Source organism: Saccopteryx bilineata, chromosome 5, assembly GCF_036850765.1.
Source record: "Saccopteryx bilineata isolate mSacBil1 chromosome 5, mSacBil1_pri_phased_curated, whole genome shotgun sequence".
Classification (NCBI taxonomy): domain Eukaryota; kingdom Metazoa; phylum Chordata; class Mammalia; order Chiroptera; family Emballonuridae; genus Saccopteryx; species Saccopteryx bilineata.
Window position 1 is genome coordinate 21,775,897 of NC_089494.1, and position 16,211 is coordinate 21,792,107.

Sequence of the window (16,211 nt, forward strand, 5' to 3'; positions counted from 1 at the left end):
AAGAAGTATATTGAAAGTCCCTTACTAACAGAACAAAGACAAACTCCATTTTGAAGGAGTAACATTCTTGGCAAGCTTTGAAAGCAAGCGGCTTCCCCCGCGGCTGTGACTGAGCGAAGAAGCGCACCTCCGGATTCTAGCTGGAACCCATGCAGAAAGAGGCACCTGCCTGTTTGTCTAGATGACAAATGATGCTAAGCTCTACTTAGGTCATTGCTTAAGTAGTTGAAATTCTGTATTTCTTTTCAAATCCCAGCTGTCAGGAGGGCCATTTATCTTTATACGGATTTAACAAAAGCTAATCCTTCACTCCCAGGTCCCTGAAAATTGCGTCTCAATCAGCTGCTTATTCTGCCCATTTAACTTTTCATGAGGAAGTGTAGACATTACCTCAGAAGTTTCTTCGACTAGTTTAGATTTTAGAGGTGAAGTTTCCGTTTCATTCTTTATTAGACTCCTCCACTTCCGGTGCCTCCTGGCTCGGTACGTTCCCCTCATCTATTCAGCTGTTCACATCGGACATCAGGGAGTCATCTTCCGTGGTTTTCTTACCCTCACCAACCATATCCCATCAAGTCCTGCTGACCTGATCTCCTCAATATCCTGGACTCGTGTGCCTTTCCCCCCTCAACAACCACCACTGTCCTGGTGCAAGCTGCCAGCCTTTCTTTAAAAACTTGTTTCCCTGCTGTCTCTTTCCCGTCTCCAGGCCAGTCCACACCAGACAACAGTCGGTCCCTGTTGCCCTCAGGACAAAGTGCATGGAACTGAACACCTCTCTAAGATCCTCCATCTTCCATACAAGCTGGGGTTGTCACTGTCTTTCTGGAGGCCTTGCCCTTTTCTCCTCTTCCACCCTCTGTCCCCTGAGGACACCACACGTGCTCTTTGCCCACCATGGAATACTCCCACCCCTCACTTTTCGTCATGTCCACTTTTCACCCTCATGCCTCCTTCTTTAGCCCGCCCTCCTTTGTTCTTGTGGGTTCTCTCATAGCATCCCATAATTTTCCTTGGGAAACAACTACCGCATTTTAATTTATTTGTTCAATATCTTCTCCACGGCGATGAAAAGTTCATGAATCTATTTGTCTTATTCATAGTGGCAACTCCAGCACTTAGCACAGGGTCTGGCACCTGCTTAGTGCTCCAATACATTAAACCAACTAAATATGAAGCCGTGAGGCTCTATCTACACAAGAAATATGCATGAGGGGTGACAATGCTGAGCAAACTGGTTATTTGGTACTAGAAAGTAGTGTGGTTTTATTACAACAGTCAAACAGAAATATAAAATGCAGAAAACTAAAGATAATAAAAATCACTTCACATCTCTCTTCAAGATAAGTAAGAACTGTAAATATTTTTTTTATTAATCTTTCTTGTGTTTATTCTACACACATATAGATGCAGATATAGGTAGATAATCTGATTTTTTCACTTAGCATATTATGAAACTATTCATATGCCATTAGTCTTTTGAACATCATTTTAATACCCAGGATATGTATGTTTCATAATTGATGTCTTTATTCTTGCCTTTTATAGAAATTTTAGATTGCTTGCATTTTTATTCTTTTTTTTTTTTTTTTTTTTTTTTTTTTTAGAGGCAGGGAGGCAGAGACAGACTCCTCATGTTGCCAACTGGGATCCACCAGGCAAGCCCACTATAGGGCGATGCTCTGCCCATCTGGGGTGTTATTCCATTGCTTCCAATGAACCATTTTAGCACCTGAGGCGGAGGCCATGGAGCCATCCTCAGTGCTGGGGCCAATTTGCTCAAACTGCTTGAGCCATGCTGCAAAGAAGAAAAGGGAAGAGAGAGAGAGAGAGAGAGAGAGAGAGAGAGAGAGAGAGAGAGAAGGGGAAGGGGTGGAGAAGCAGATGATCGCTTCTCCTGTGTGCCCTGGCTGGGAACCAAACTTGGGACTTCCACATGCCAGGCAGATGCTCTACCAATGAGCCACTGGCCAGGGCTTTGCATTTTTATTCTTACTTTTATTTATACCTTAATTATTTGTATTTAAATGTCATGTCATGGCTATGTCCTTAGCTTTTGTCTCTTTTTTATCTTATTTTTTAAAATTAAATTTATTAGGGTGACATTGGTTAATGGACTTTTTTCTTCCTTTTTAAATTTTTATTTAATTTTGTTATTTTTGCCTTTACCTTTTGGAACGGAGAAGTTCAACAGCAGATTGGTGAAGGTTACGGACCCTGCAACTGGATTTCCAAACTTGTGTCTTGATTCCACCTCTAATTACAATAGTTGTGTGACTTTGAACATGTTAGTCATGTCTGGGTGCTTTCATTTCTTCATCTGTAAGATGTAACACAACGATAAATCAGGCCTTCTGTAAATCTCACTCAAAATATGCAAACAGACTTTTTGCTACTTTTCTTCAACCCAGCCTTCCAATACAATTTTTTTTTTTTTTTACAGAGACAGAGAGAGAGAGTCAGAGAGAGGGATAGACAGGGACAGATAGACAGGAACAGAGAGAGATGAGAAGCATCAATCATCAGTTTTTCATTTTGACATCTTAGTTGTTCATTGACTGCTTTCTCATATGTGCCTTGACTGCGGGCCTTCAGCAGACCAAGTAACCCCTTGCTCAAGCCAGCGACCTTGGGTCCAAGCTGGTGAGCTTTGCTCAAGCCAGATGAGCCCGCATTCAAGCTGGTGACCTCAGGGTTTCAAACCTGGGTCCTCCACATCTCAGTCCAATGCTCTATCCACTGCGCCACTGCCTGGTCAGGCCCAATACAATTTCTATTCTGTTTTCTGTTGACTCTTGAAGCACAGCACTAATACTGTCACGCCGTTGTTCAAGAATCACCAGTGTGGGGAGAATCTGTCGATTCAGCGGAATGGTCAAGGCTTTCCCACCGGTGCTCCCGCTCTGCCTCCTCGGTCTCAGTCTTTGTTCCTTCCTCCCTCTTTCACCTGGGCTGCTGTCAGTGCCTTGCCTTGGCGTGCTCTTCCCCTCCCTATGCTCATCTCTGTCCTTACGATTAAGGATTCAGCTCAAGTGTCTAGGAATTGGAAAGCAGATTGGTGCAGCCACTCTGGAAAACACTACCTCAACAAATTAAAAATGGAATGGCCTCATGCCCAAGCAATTCCACTTCTGGGAACATACGCAAAGGAATCCAAAACACGCATTCAGAAGAATATATGCTCCCCTCTGTTCATTGCTGCATGATGTACAATAGCCAAGATTTGGATGTGGCCCAAGTGCCCACTGATAGGTGAGTGGATAAAAAGCTGTGGTACATTTACACAATGGAATACTAGTTGGTCATAGAAAAAAAGGAAATCTGACCTTTTGTGACAGCATAGGTGGACCAGGAGAGCATTATGCTAAGTGAAAGAAGCCAGTCAGAGAAAGACAAGTACCGTATGATTTTACTCACATGTGGAATCTAATGAACCAAATAAATTAACAAATAAAATAGATATTGACTCATAGATACAGAGAACAGACCGACAGCTGTCAGAGAGGAGGGGGTTGGGTGAAAATGGTGAAGGGATTCGGGACAAAAGAGCCCTCATAGACACAGACAATACTATGGAGATTACCAGAGGGACGGGAGGATGGGGGAGTTTGGCGAGGGTAAGGGGGGTGGGGTACATGGTGATGGAAGGAGACTCGACTTGGGGTGCTGAACACACACACACACACACGCGCGCACACACACACACACACGAACAAAACTTATAAGCAGCTCAGGGTTCTTAATTCCTTTCTCTTGAAGTTCCCTCTTCCTCTGCATACTTGTATCAATTTATTTTTCCTTCTCTTTGGCCACTTAGGTTTTCTCAGTTACATTTTGCTTGTTTGTGATTTTGAGGAGTTCAGCCTGTGGTGCCCAGCATACCACCTCTCTCTGATAGGGCTTGGTACCTGCTACAGAGCCTTGGAAGGCACGCACTAAATTTGGGCTGAAGTAATGAGTTGGATTATAAAGCGTTTGAGGATGAGACCCCACTGTGCTTTAGAAGAGAATGATCTTTTCCTGCTCACAATATTACACTCAGGTTGCTGTGATGACCTTAATGCAATTACATATGCAAAGTGCTTTTATTGAACTTACTTCTGCTTTATACAAAGTTATCTTTTTCTATATCCACTATTTTTTTTTTCTCAAATACTCTTCACCAATGGCTAAGAAAATGCCCGTATTTTTCAAAAGGATTGCTGGCAGCGTTTTTCCTTGCTCCATCTCCATGGAGAGCACTTTTTTTTTGTAAATAGGCGCAGTGGCTATTTCCATGGCTTCCCTCATTTCTCTTACTATCATGTTTGCTGCTCTGTGGTTGCGTGCTGGAATATCTATCTGTCAGTGCCTACTAAAAGATAAGCATGGGGACAGATTCATGAGCATGGTGGCTCGTTTGTATTGAAGAACATTAGTCTCATGCAGCGGAAGGGCGAATGCCCAGGGGTTTGTTTGGTCCTCACGACTATAGAACTCTAAGGTCAGGGAGCAGGTAGCAAAGGAAATTGATACATCTTTTAACCTTAATATATGCTGCCTGTGTTCCATGAGGCAAAGCCTGGATCAATTTCCGCCAGTCCAGCGTCAACCTCAGTATCTCAGTGCACCTGCCTCAGAATTAGGGCAGAGATCACCCAGAGCCTGGCACTGTCTTAGTTGTAGGTGTTAACTTGTGAACACCAAGTATACATGGGAAGTGGGAAGTGTGTATTTCAGGTGCTGTTGGGCAGATGTCTTTGCCAACCAGAAGTTATAGAGAACAGTTAAAAAGTTGCATTTTTTTTTTTAAATAATGGAGAGCTTGTGTGTTAGCTGGTATAGCCCATGATTGCCTCAATAGCACCTGGTAGCGCTGTTTAAATGCCAAAGTCAGAGCAATAGTCGGTGAAACTCCCTTGTACAGATGGAATCCCAGTTCACAGCATTTAGGAAAAGTATCCATATAATTTCCACATGGTGTCACTTTGATCAGGACCACAGTGAGCCTTGTCCGTTGCATTTGGGAGGGGGAGTCCCCTTCAGTTTGGTGCCAGCTAGCAACAGCCAGGAAGAGAAGAGAGGAGAGAGAGGAAGGTTCAGACTCAGAAGTCAGAAGCTTAGGTTAAGTTCACCAAGCTTTGGGTGGCTCTGGTATTGGAAGTCAAAGGTTTAATGCAGACATTGGGATTCTTCTGAGAACTCAGTCATAGAACTTGGGAAGCTATGACTCTTTTTTTCTTTTTTTAGATCAAAACCACATTTTTCTGCAAATGACACATTTGTTTTAGAATTCAATAGTCCAGATTTATTTTTTTTCTCTCTCTCTCTCTCTTTTTTTTTTTTTTTTTTTGTATTTTTCTGAAATTGGAAATGGGAAGGCAGTCAGACAGACTCCCACATGCGCCTGACCGGGATCCACCCGGCACGCCCACCAGGGGGCGATGCTCTGCCCTTCTGAGGTGTTGCTCTGTTGCAACCAGAGCCATTCTAGCACCTGAGGCAGAGGCCACAGAGCCATCCCCAGCGCCCGGGCAAACTTTGCTCCAATGGAGCCTTGGCTGCAGGAAGAGCGAGAAATAGAGGAAGAAGAGGGGGAGGGGTGGAGAAGCAGATGGGCGCTTCTCCTGTGGGCCCTGGCCAGGAATCTAACCCAGGACTCCTGCACACCAGGCCGATGCTCTACCACTGAGCCAACTGGCCAGGGCCCAGATTTATTTTCTCTTAATAATCATAAACCCTAAAACTTACTTCTTGCTGCACTTGTTAGTATCAAAAATACATAAATTTCTCATGGCATAACTATTTCTCAAATATTATCATATGGACTAACTAATAATACTGAATAAAAATGTTAAAATCAGGCAATCAAGAAAAACAAGGTTTTATGATATTGTGGCTTTGAACTAGTAATTTAATCATTAACTGGTTCATGGTTGCAGAACAATCAGTAAACAGGAAGTGCTATGAAAAGGCTTTAGAAATAACAGATCGAGGTCAGGCAATGCTTTTTAAGTACAGCATAATGAAAGCAAATGCTTGGAGTTTTCCTTTTAATAAAGAAAGGAGTTTGGAAACTCTTAACGTTCTTCCTCAATAGAGAGCTTTAGGCCCTGGCTGGTTGGCTCAGCCATAGAACATCAGCCCAGCGTGTGGAAGTCCTGGGTTCGAGTCCCAACCAGGGCACACAGGAGTAGGGACCATCTGCTTCTCCACCCCTCCCCCTCTCCTTTTTCTCTATCTCTCTCTTCCCCTCCTGCAGCCAAGGCTCCATGGGAGCAAAGTTGTGCCAGGCACTGAGGACCGCTCCATGGCCTCCCTCTCGTGTGTTAGAATGGCTCCGGTTGCAGGGGAACAACACCCCAGATGGGCAGAGCATCGCCCCCTGGTGGCCATGCTGGGTGGGTCCCGGTCAGATGCATGCGAGAGTCTGTCTGTCTCCTACCTCCCTCAGCCCCCTCTTCTTACTTCGTTAAAATACAAAGAAAAAAATAGCTTTATTTTCTGTCTCCTCTCTGTTCCCTGCGCAGCCACGTTATTCCAGCCAGCCGCTAATCTAATCAAAGCATGGACCAGAGAGGCTGATCTAATCAGCTGCCTATCCGATCAACCTGTTGACCTAAACAACCCCAATCTAACTAACTGTTAAACTAGTCAGCTGTGGATCTAGCTAGCCACTAGACTAATCAGCCTCCCATCAAAAACTAAGCACTAATTTGATCAATACCCCTGATCTAATTGGGCACTAATATAACCAGCTGCTAATCCAAGCAACCGCTAAAGCAAGCAGCTCCCTAAACTTAATCATCCCCACTTCAAATGAGCTGCTGATCTACTCTGATTCTAGTCCACCCAACCCCTAATCTAATCAAACAAAAATCTTCAAAGCTCCTAAACTAATCAAGTGGAGATAAAAAATCTAATCATCTGCCAGCCTGCCTTATCTGATCATTAATCTGATCATCTGCCAGCCTGCCTCCCTCTGCCCTATTCCAATCAGCCACTCTGGAACACCTGCTAAACTCTTCAGTTTTTAATAGAATCTGCTTCACCTGCTCTAAATCTGCCATCAATCTAGTCAACCTCTAATCTAATCAAACCTTGATCTAAGCATACACTGATTCAATCAGACTGCTGAATCCAGCTCAATGGCTAATCTAAGCAGTAGCTAATTTGAGCGACCTCTTAATCTGATCAAGTCTAAACCAGCCAAACTCCTAATGCAACCAGGCACTAATCTACAGGTGGCTAATCTAATCAGATCCTGCCCCATTTGATGCTAATCTTATTGACCTCTAATCAACTGATGATATGATCAGTCTCCTAATTGAATCAGGTGCTGCTCTAATCTGGCATAATCTAATCAGAGCTGGATTGCTGTCTCTAATCTAATCAGACACAGGCACAGTTGGGCGATAAATCAATTGACTGCAAAGATGATTAGCTCCCTAATCTAATCAACCACCTTGTCCAATATCAGCTGTTAATCTTATCAACAGCTGATCAAGTCAAACACCTAATCTAATCATGTGCTGCAGTTAATCAGGCCCCTAAAATAATCAAGAGTAGAATTAATTGGCTATTAATCTAATCAGCCCTCCTAACTAAGCCAGGTGCTATCTAAAAGGCACTAGAGACTAATAAACTCCCTGATCTAACCTGCCGCAGATCATGCCTGCTGCTAATCTAATCAACCACCCAACTAACCAGCTCCATAATCCACAAATCTGATTGACTGCTAATCATGATCTACCCAACCTCTTAAACTTTAGGACCTAAAGCAATCAGGTGCTAAATCTATAGGACTGTTATTCTAATTTATCTAATCTAATAATACAGTAACTAATCACTCATGATGTGATTAGTACCCTAATTGATCAGGCTGTAATCTAAATGGTCACTAATCTAGTCAGCTGCAGGTCTGATTAAGATTGTACCGAGCACTGACATAGCAGTGGGTGTGGTGTAGCTGGCAGTCAGAGCAGCACCTGTCTGCTCTGAGGTGTGAGAGGCATAGCTACGGTGCTAAGGTGCTGTGTCGTGGGGATCGGGAGGCCCTTCCTGCCACACACCCCCAGGGCAAAGGCACCAGCTACACCTGTGCTGGGGCTTGTTCCTTTGGCCTCAGGATGTGACTTTCAATTCCTATTTGGCCACCGTTTTGGATTCTTTGCCTGTATCTCTGGTTAACTCATTTCTCCTGAGGGTGGGCTTTATTAAAAAGACCTCATCCCTGGCCTGATGGCTCATTGGTCAGAGCGACATTCTGAAATGCAGAGGTCACCAGGTTCGGTACCTGTCAGGGCACATGCAGAAACAGATTAGTGTTCCTGTCTCTTTCACTCTTTCTCTCTTCCTTCCTCTCTCAAAAATCAATTTTAAAAAAGACCCCCCAGTGTTCTGATGGACTTCAAAATGATTTCTTGTCCCCTTCTGTGGCTAAAGCCTGAGGGAATTTTTCTTCCATATTTACTGGATAGGCCTGACCTGTGGTGGCGCAGTGGATAAAGCGTCGACCTGGAAATGCTGAGGTCGCCGGTTCAAAGCCCTGGGCTTGCCTGGTCAAGGCACATATGGGAGTTGATGATGCTTCCAGCTCCTCCTCCCTTCTCTCTCTCTGTCTCTCCTCTCTCTCTGTCTCTCCCTCTCCTCTCTAAAATGAATAAATAAAAAAATTTAAAAATAAAAACAATATTTACTGGATATGCACCGTGAACATTGGCTCAAAGTCCTTTAGGGAGGTCTCAGAATGTGTGGCGCCCCCACCCTCGTTAACGGTTCCCTGTGATTGTCAACACTGAGCCTCCAGCGATCCATCAATTTCAGTTCAAGGTTTTCTCCTCGACACCGGTTCCCCCAGTAGTTCCCCTCCTGGAATGTCTGCAGTGGCCAGCCATGACTCCTGTGTTCTGTCTGTCTCTCCTACCTGGGGGCTGAGGTTTGCTGTGTCCTCCCCCCCTTTTGGATCCAAGAAGAGCTGTTGTTTTTTCAGTCTGTTCAGCTTTTTACTTATTTGCATAAAGTAATGGCTTCTAACCTCCTTGGGTGGGCAACTGGAAACCCACCCTTCCTAGTCTTCTGCTGGTAGACTCTGGTTTTCAACTTTCCACTTTAAGAAATAATGTTGCAATGAGCATCCTCATGGAGGTCTTGCCTATGATACTTAGGGACATGTAACTATATAGAAGTCGTATCTCTGGCTTATAAAATACTATGTTGTCCACGCTTCGATTTTACCAAACTGATTTCAAAGCTGGAACCAAATCACACGCTCATGAGTGATGCTTAAGCACTAGCGCCTCGTTTTTTCGACGCCTATTATCAGATATTTTATGTGAAATGGTATCCGATTGCCATTTTCATGTTATCATATTATACTCATTTAAAAAATGTAGACATGAAGGTAAAAAAAAAAAGTTTACTGACTTAAAAGTCATAAACCTAGTAGAGATTCTTGAATTTGAAAAAGGAAAAAGTCACCAAAACAAAATCTTTCCCTTTTGATAATTTTTCTCCGAGTATGACTTTCAAGTTGTATTCAGCAAATTAAGAAAGAAGACAGCTGACGAAAAATAATCTGACCTTTGGAATATTTCAATTCGAAGCAGATTATTGAGGATATGAAAGTAGTACCATTAAAAAGCAACGACAAAAGACTGCTGGGCTACATAACAGTCTTGTCTAGGACCTCGGGTTTGACCACCGGGCGAGTGGTACGCGAAGGAACGTGTTTGGTGTTCAGTTGTCTCTTTGCTAAGATGAAAGAGTGGACCAGAACATTTTATTTTTCATTATTAAAATGAATTTCTAGGGTTTTTCACCCACTTTTAAGACAGATAAAAGCTGAGCGACTTTGATGAAAAGGTAGAGGAGGCCGGCTTAGCCTTCCTCTCTTTCTCCATGTCTTTGATGCTGCCTTGTGGAAGTTTCCCCAGGCTGGGCGAAGTTTTCCAAACCCCTGGGTGAATGGTCCCCTAGACCTACTCCTGGTTCTTAGAGTCAGCAAAAGTGCAGATAGATAGTCTCAGAAAACAGGCCCTTGTTGTTAAATACAAAGGTTCCCTCAACTGGGAATGCTTTTATCCATCCTCTTGTTATGCCACGAATCAATTTTGCATCCTTTAAACACCTAACACGTTTAACAAAACTGACAATGCTGGTCTTTGTCCCATTGTTAGTTTTGTATTCACACTGGTAAAAGCCTCGGGGCAAATGTTCTGGATAACTGACCCGTGACAGATGCATTTTCATACACAAGAAGTCATACTCAGTGTTTAAACGTTGGCTATCACTTCTTTACCCGAACAGTTACAGCCATAATGACTAACCCCAAAATGCAGTAGATGGAACTACAGAGGCATTTAGAAGATGCCTGGTTCCTGTATAAGATGGCTGGTTTCTAGTCTTTTTGTGCAAACTAAGAGGCTTCTTCTCCAACAAAGAAAGACAATCAAAATGAATTCAAGGAAGCCAATTAAAGTATATTTTGCTTTTTGGGGGGTGCCAATTTTTTTTCAGCTTATAGCATCTTTCCTTATGAGAATAAATCAGTTTACATTTTACGCAGAGAGAGATATTTTGCATTTTTAATATTCAATTCCCAGCAAAATGCTCCTTGATGCTGTAGAAAGCTTAAAATAATTAGTCCCCTGGATTTGATAAGCATTCATGTGATTAAACTCAGTGATCAACATGCAAGCACACGTAGTTATTAACTGGTGTCTGAAGGATTATGGACAGGAAAGAGTATATGTGGAAATGATAGAAAAAAATTAACCTGGGATTTAAGACTAAGCACCATGATGAATAATTTATTGCCTTTGGATTATTTTATTTATTTTTAAATTCATGAAAGCATGAAAAATTAAGTCACTGAACTATTTCCCTTGGCTAAGGAAAAGAACACAACCGAAGCCATTAATATCATCACTTTGAGAGAAATGGATCTTGGCTGGAAGTGCTTGAATTTTCTAAACCAAAGTTTGAGTGTTTATTCAGTGATGATGGTGAACTCAGACTGGGCAACTGGATAGAGATTGGTGCCATATGAATCTTCCTGTGTTAACTGGGAAACAAGGGACAGTAAAATAATGACAAAAACTAAGAGTTGTTTTTCCCCGGGAAATATTCTCTAACTGTCTACTTTCAGTGTCAAAGGTGACCGTACCACAGGGAAAATAAACAAAGAAAAAGAAAAGAAAAGGGGAAAACAATACATTGAACAAAGAAGATATGGTATTTAAAGGGGAACATAAAAGTGTCACTTCGTACAAGGATAAAAAATAGGAGAACACTATTTAGGAGATGAATTTGGGATTTGAGGTATCAGAGAATCTCTTGAATAAATTTAATCCTCTTGTCTTAATGAAAAAGTTGAATCATTTTATTTCTGCTCTAGGACCTTCCCAAGGTTTATTAAATCTATTGTTGTATAATGGAAAAAGTTAACAGCATAAACACTAAACAATTGGGGAGTAATTAAAATATTTTATAGCTCAATCACATACTAAAATGTACCCATTAAAATTACATCCAAAGAGCTAGTAAGAAGTATGTTAAAAAATAATAGGCAAGCAGTGTCTTTTGGCCATTACTTTGTTCTTTTGTGATAAAATTCCTTACACAAGTGTTTTCTTTCCTTTTCCTTTTCTCTTCTTAATTCTAAGACCCACACTACAGTATCTGATATCTAGTAGATTCTTAATTATTTTCTGAACATGGCAATATATTGCATGAGTTTAAGATACCATAAATTTATTTATTTATTTATTTGAGAGAGAAGAAAAGAGAGAGAGGGCGGAGAGTGAGAAAAATCAACTCGTAATTGCTTCACTTTAGTTGTACATTGATTATTTCTCCTACGTCCCTTGACTGGGGACCTGACATCGGGCTCAGGCTGAGTCAGTGACCCCACACTCAAGCCGGTGGCCTCAGGTTTTGAAGCAGCGACCTCAGGGTTCTGGGTTGATGCTTTATCCACGGTGCCACCACCAGTCAGGCTGCACCATAAATTTAATGAGTAAAATATTATTAATTTTGTATTGGATCATTTTAATCAGGGGTTTAAGAATTTTGTTTAGACTAGTGCTTTTGAGTGCAGACTCTGGAGTCCAAAAGCCTGGGTGTAGATCCAGTCTGATACTTAGTGGTTTGTACCGGAACATGTGGCTTAGCCTTCCTATTTGGCTAGCCTTCCATGTTTGTTTGTTTGTTTGTTTGTTTTGCTTCAATTTAGTTGTTTATTTTATTTATTTATTTTTTAATAATTTTATTTTTAATGGGGCGACATCAATAAATCAGGATACATATATTCAAAGATAACAACTCCAGGTTATCTTGTCGTTCACTTATGTTGCATATCCATCACCCAAAGTCAGATTGTCCTCTGTCACCTTCTATCTAGTTTTCTTTGTGCCCCTCCCCCTCCCCCTTTCCCTCTCCCTCTCCCCCCTCCCCCCATAACCACCACACTCTTATCAATGTCTCTTAGTTTCACTTTTATGTCCCACCTACGTATGGAATAATGCAGTTTCTGTTTTTTCTGATTTACTTATTTCACTTAGTATAATGTTATCAAGATCCCACCATTTTGCTGTAAATGTTCCGATGTCATCATTTCTTATGGCTGAGTAGTATTCCATAGTGTATATGTGCCACATCTTCTTTATCCAGTCATCTATTGACGGGCTTTTTGGTTGTTTCCATGTCCTGGCCACTGTGAACAATGCTGCAATGAACATAGCCTTCCATGTTTTTTATGGACATATTGGAAATCTTGAATGAAATGAGATGACCCTTGGAAAAGTACTTAACATAGTGTCTTACACACTGTAAATGCTCAATATACGTTGCCAGTGTTTTTATTACTATGAAAACAAAAAATTATAAACTTAGAATAATTTGGCTGTGGTAAAATTAAACTAGATGAAGAAAAAGGCTAGATCACAGAGCATAATAATTTTTAATAAGAAGTTTTAAGAAGCTAGAAGATCACTGTCACAAATATTTTAAGAATTTGACATATAGTAATTACTTTGTTATAAAGATAAGATTCTATAGAGTAGTATGTACATATAATTCCATTTATACAATCCTTTTCCTATGATATCTCTATTTCCCTCTACTCATCCATCCATTCAACTACTTATTCATCTGTACAGAGCATTATCTAGAGTGAGGTTAACACTGGTTATTCTTGAGTGGTGTGATTTAAGTGATTAATTGCCTTATTCTTTATACTTTCCTGTAATTGTTGAATATTTTATGAATATAATTTTTTTGTAAAAACTATAAAGGTCTTTTAAAAATGATAGAACAAAGATGAATCTCAACCTATCTTCTGTATCTATAAATCTAGTTTAGTGAAAACAGAATTAACAAAATTTTATTGTATTTGTAATTTATAGGTGAAGAGGTGATGCAATCGAACATATACTCTCTTTACATGATGCAGAGTATATGTAGAATACATTTAACAGAAAGTGTGTGATCAGGAGAGATGAGACTTTCACAGATATTTTTTAAAGCTTTATTTTACATAAGAAGAAGAACATGCCTAATGTTCTGGAGGGTTTGAGCAAATGTGTTCTAATTGCATGTGGTTTTACAGAGAGTCTATTACCAAAAAAATCTCATGTTAGAATTACTGGGAATTATTTTTATGCTATTTCCAATGCTGATAGTATTTTTCCTACAAATGAGAAAAACCACCTCATAATTAGTGAGTAATATAGGAAATTCCTATATAACAAAACCCCAATTATTGCATCCCCTTTATAGGTAAGACCCCAGAAGTATTAACAACTCCAGCTGCTTGCTGTAGCCGATGCTCTAGTTTTGCACCCAGATTCCCCTCCAGGGTCAAAGTTCTCAGATCTCAGCTGCTCAGCAAGAAGGATTTGCCTTCTGCTCAAGAGAGTAGCTTCAAAAATGTCATGCCCCTTCCTGGGGGGCAATAGGAAGAGTCCTGGGTTTCCTTCCCTCTCCTATATCCTCAAAGAGTTGGTGACCTCAACAATACTAAATGGCACACTTGTCAACTTGTTTCTTGATTTAATGATTTAAGTAACATTTGTATACTAACCACTAAAATAAGTGAGGGGTTTAATATAAATATGCTACCTGCCATTCACTTCTGGATTTTTAAAATTAATGTTATTCTCTTTCAATCTTTTAGTTATTACTCTAGAATTGTAAATTATATATCTCAACCTCTGGTTTTTTGAATCATTGATTTTAAGTAGGCTTTATTTATGTAAAATTAGGAAATGAGCATACCTACACTCTCTGCCACTCTTTTTACCCCTTCTGGTCAGTTATCCCATTGATGTTATAGAGAAGATATATATAAGAATATATACATAGAAAAATACATGTGTGTGCACCATGTACACATGCATAGATACATATAATATATATTATATATATGGATGGGTGTGTAGGATTTTGGATCTGTCCATAGGTTAATGATAAAATGAAAATATTGAACATTACATAATATTTAATAATTATGTAAATTTTATTCATTGCAACACTAAATTTAGAAGCCTTAATTAGGTCCAGAGAGAAGGGAATATAACACCATGTTACTAAAACTGTACTATTTGAAGGAGAATATTCTCAGTGTTAAGATACATTGATTCTTTCTTCATTTACTCACCAGTGGGCTTCATATTTGGGCCAGGCTTTTTTTTTTAACCCCAGAATTTTTAAATGCATTGTTTTAGGTTTTTAGGAACTTGTATGAATAATTTTTTTTGACAGAGAGAGTGAGAGAGAGAGAGAGATGGAGGGACAGATAGACAAGAAGGGAGAGAGATGAGAAGCATCATCTTGTAATTGTAACACCTTAGTTGTTCACTGATTGATTTGTCATATGTGCCTTGACCAGGAGGCTACAGTACAGCAAGTGACCCCTTGCTCAAGCCAGCAAACTTGGACTCAAATCGGTGACATTGGGCTTCAAGCCAGCAACCTTTGGGGTCAAGCCAGCAATGATGGAGTCATATGTATGATTCCCACACTTAAGCCGGCAACATTGCACTCAAGTTTGTAAGCCGGTGCTCTAGCCAGATGAGCCAACGCTCAAGCCAGTGACTGTGGGATTATGAACCTGGGTCCTCTGCATCCTTGACTGACACTCTATCCACAGTGCCACTGCCTGGTCAGGTTTTTTACATTTTTAAAGAAATATAAATGAGTAATTTTTCCTAGAGACTTTTTTTTTTCTTTTTTGAGGGAGAGAGAGAGAGAGAGAGAGAGAAAGAGACAGGAAGAGAGATGTGAAGTATCAATTTGTAGTTGTGGCACTTTAGTTGTTCATTGATTGCCTCTTATATATGCCTTGACTAGGGAGCTCTAGCCAAGCTACTGACCCCTTGCTCAAGCCAGCGACCTTGGGTTTGAGCCAGTGACCTTGGACTTCAAGCCAGTAACTGTGGGATCATGTCAATGATCCACACTCAAGCCAGTGACCTTGATTTTCAAACCTGGGACTTCAATGTCCCAAGTCAATGCTCCATCCACTGCACCACCACCAGTCAGGCTTCCTAGAGACTTTTAACTTGTTATAATCTGACCTGCTTTACTGATATAATCCAAGGATATTATTTTATTGCACTCTTGGGTTGGTTTTACTATTAGATCCCATTTCTTTTTCTTGGATTTCTTTCTTCATTTTGCTGGAATCCAACTTTAAGTACTCTTTTAGAAAAGGTCTCAGAAGATAAGCTTTACTGAGTCCTCACATGTCTAAAACTAATTTTTTTATTGATACATTTGCTTGATAGGCTTGTCATAAAACTATGAGTTCAGATCATTTTTTCTCAGACGTTTGAAGGCATTAATTATTCTCTTTCAGAACTTAGAGTTAATGTTAATATTGATATCAATCTGATAATTCTTCTTTTTATTATCATATTCTACCATCGACCCCAACATTTAGAGATTTCTTTTAAATCTTAAACTTCAAAATATTACGCCCAAACAGCTAAATGTGAATCTTTTGTCATTCACTGTTCTGACATTAGGTGACTGTTACATCTGAAAATGCATTTTTTTGAGGGGGGGGGATAATTCTCTTTCTTTGCTCATCTCTTTTCTTTCGTTTTCTCTGTATTATCTTTATGGACTGCCTAGCAGACAAATACTGTGCCTTCTGGATCCAGTTTTTGTGTGCTTTAATTTTTCTCTGTTTCATCATTTTGTCTTTTAGCTTTCTATTTAGACTGATT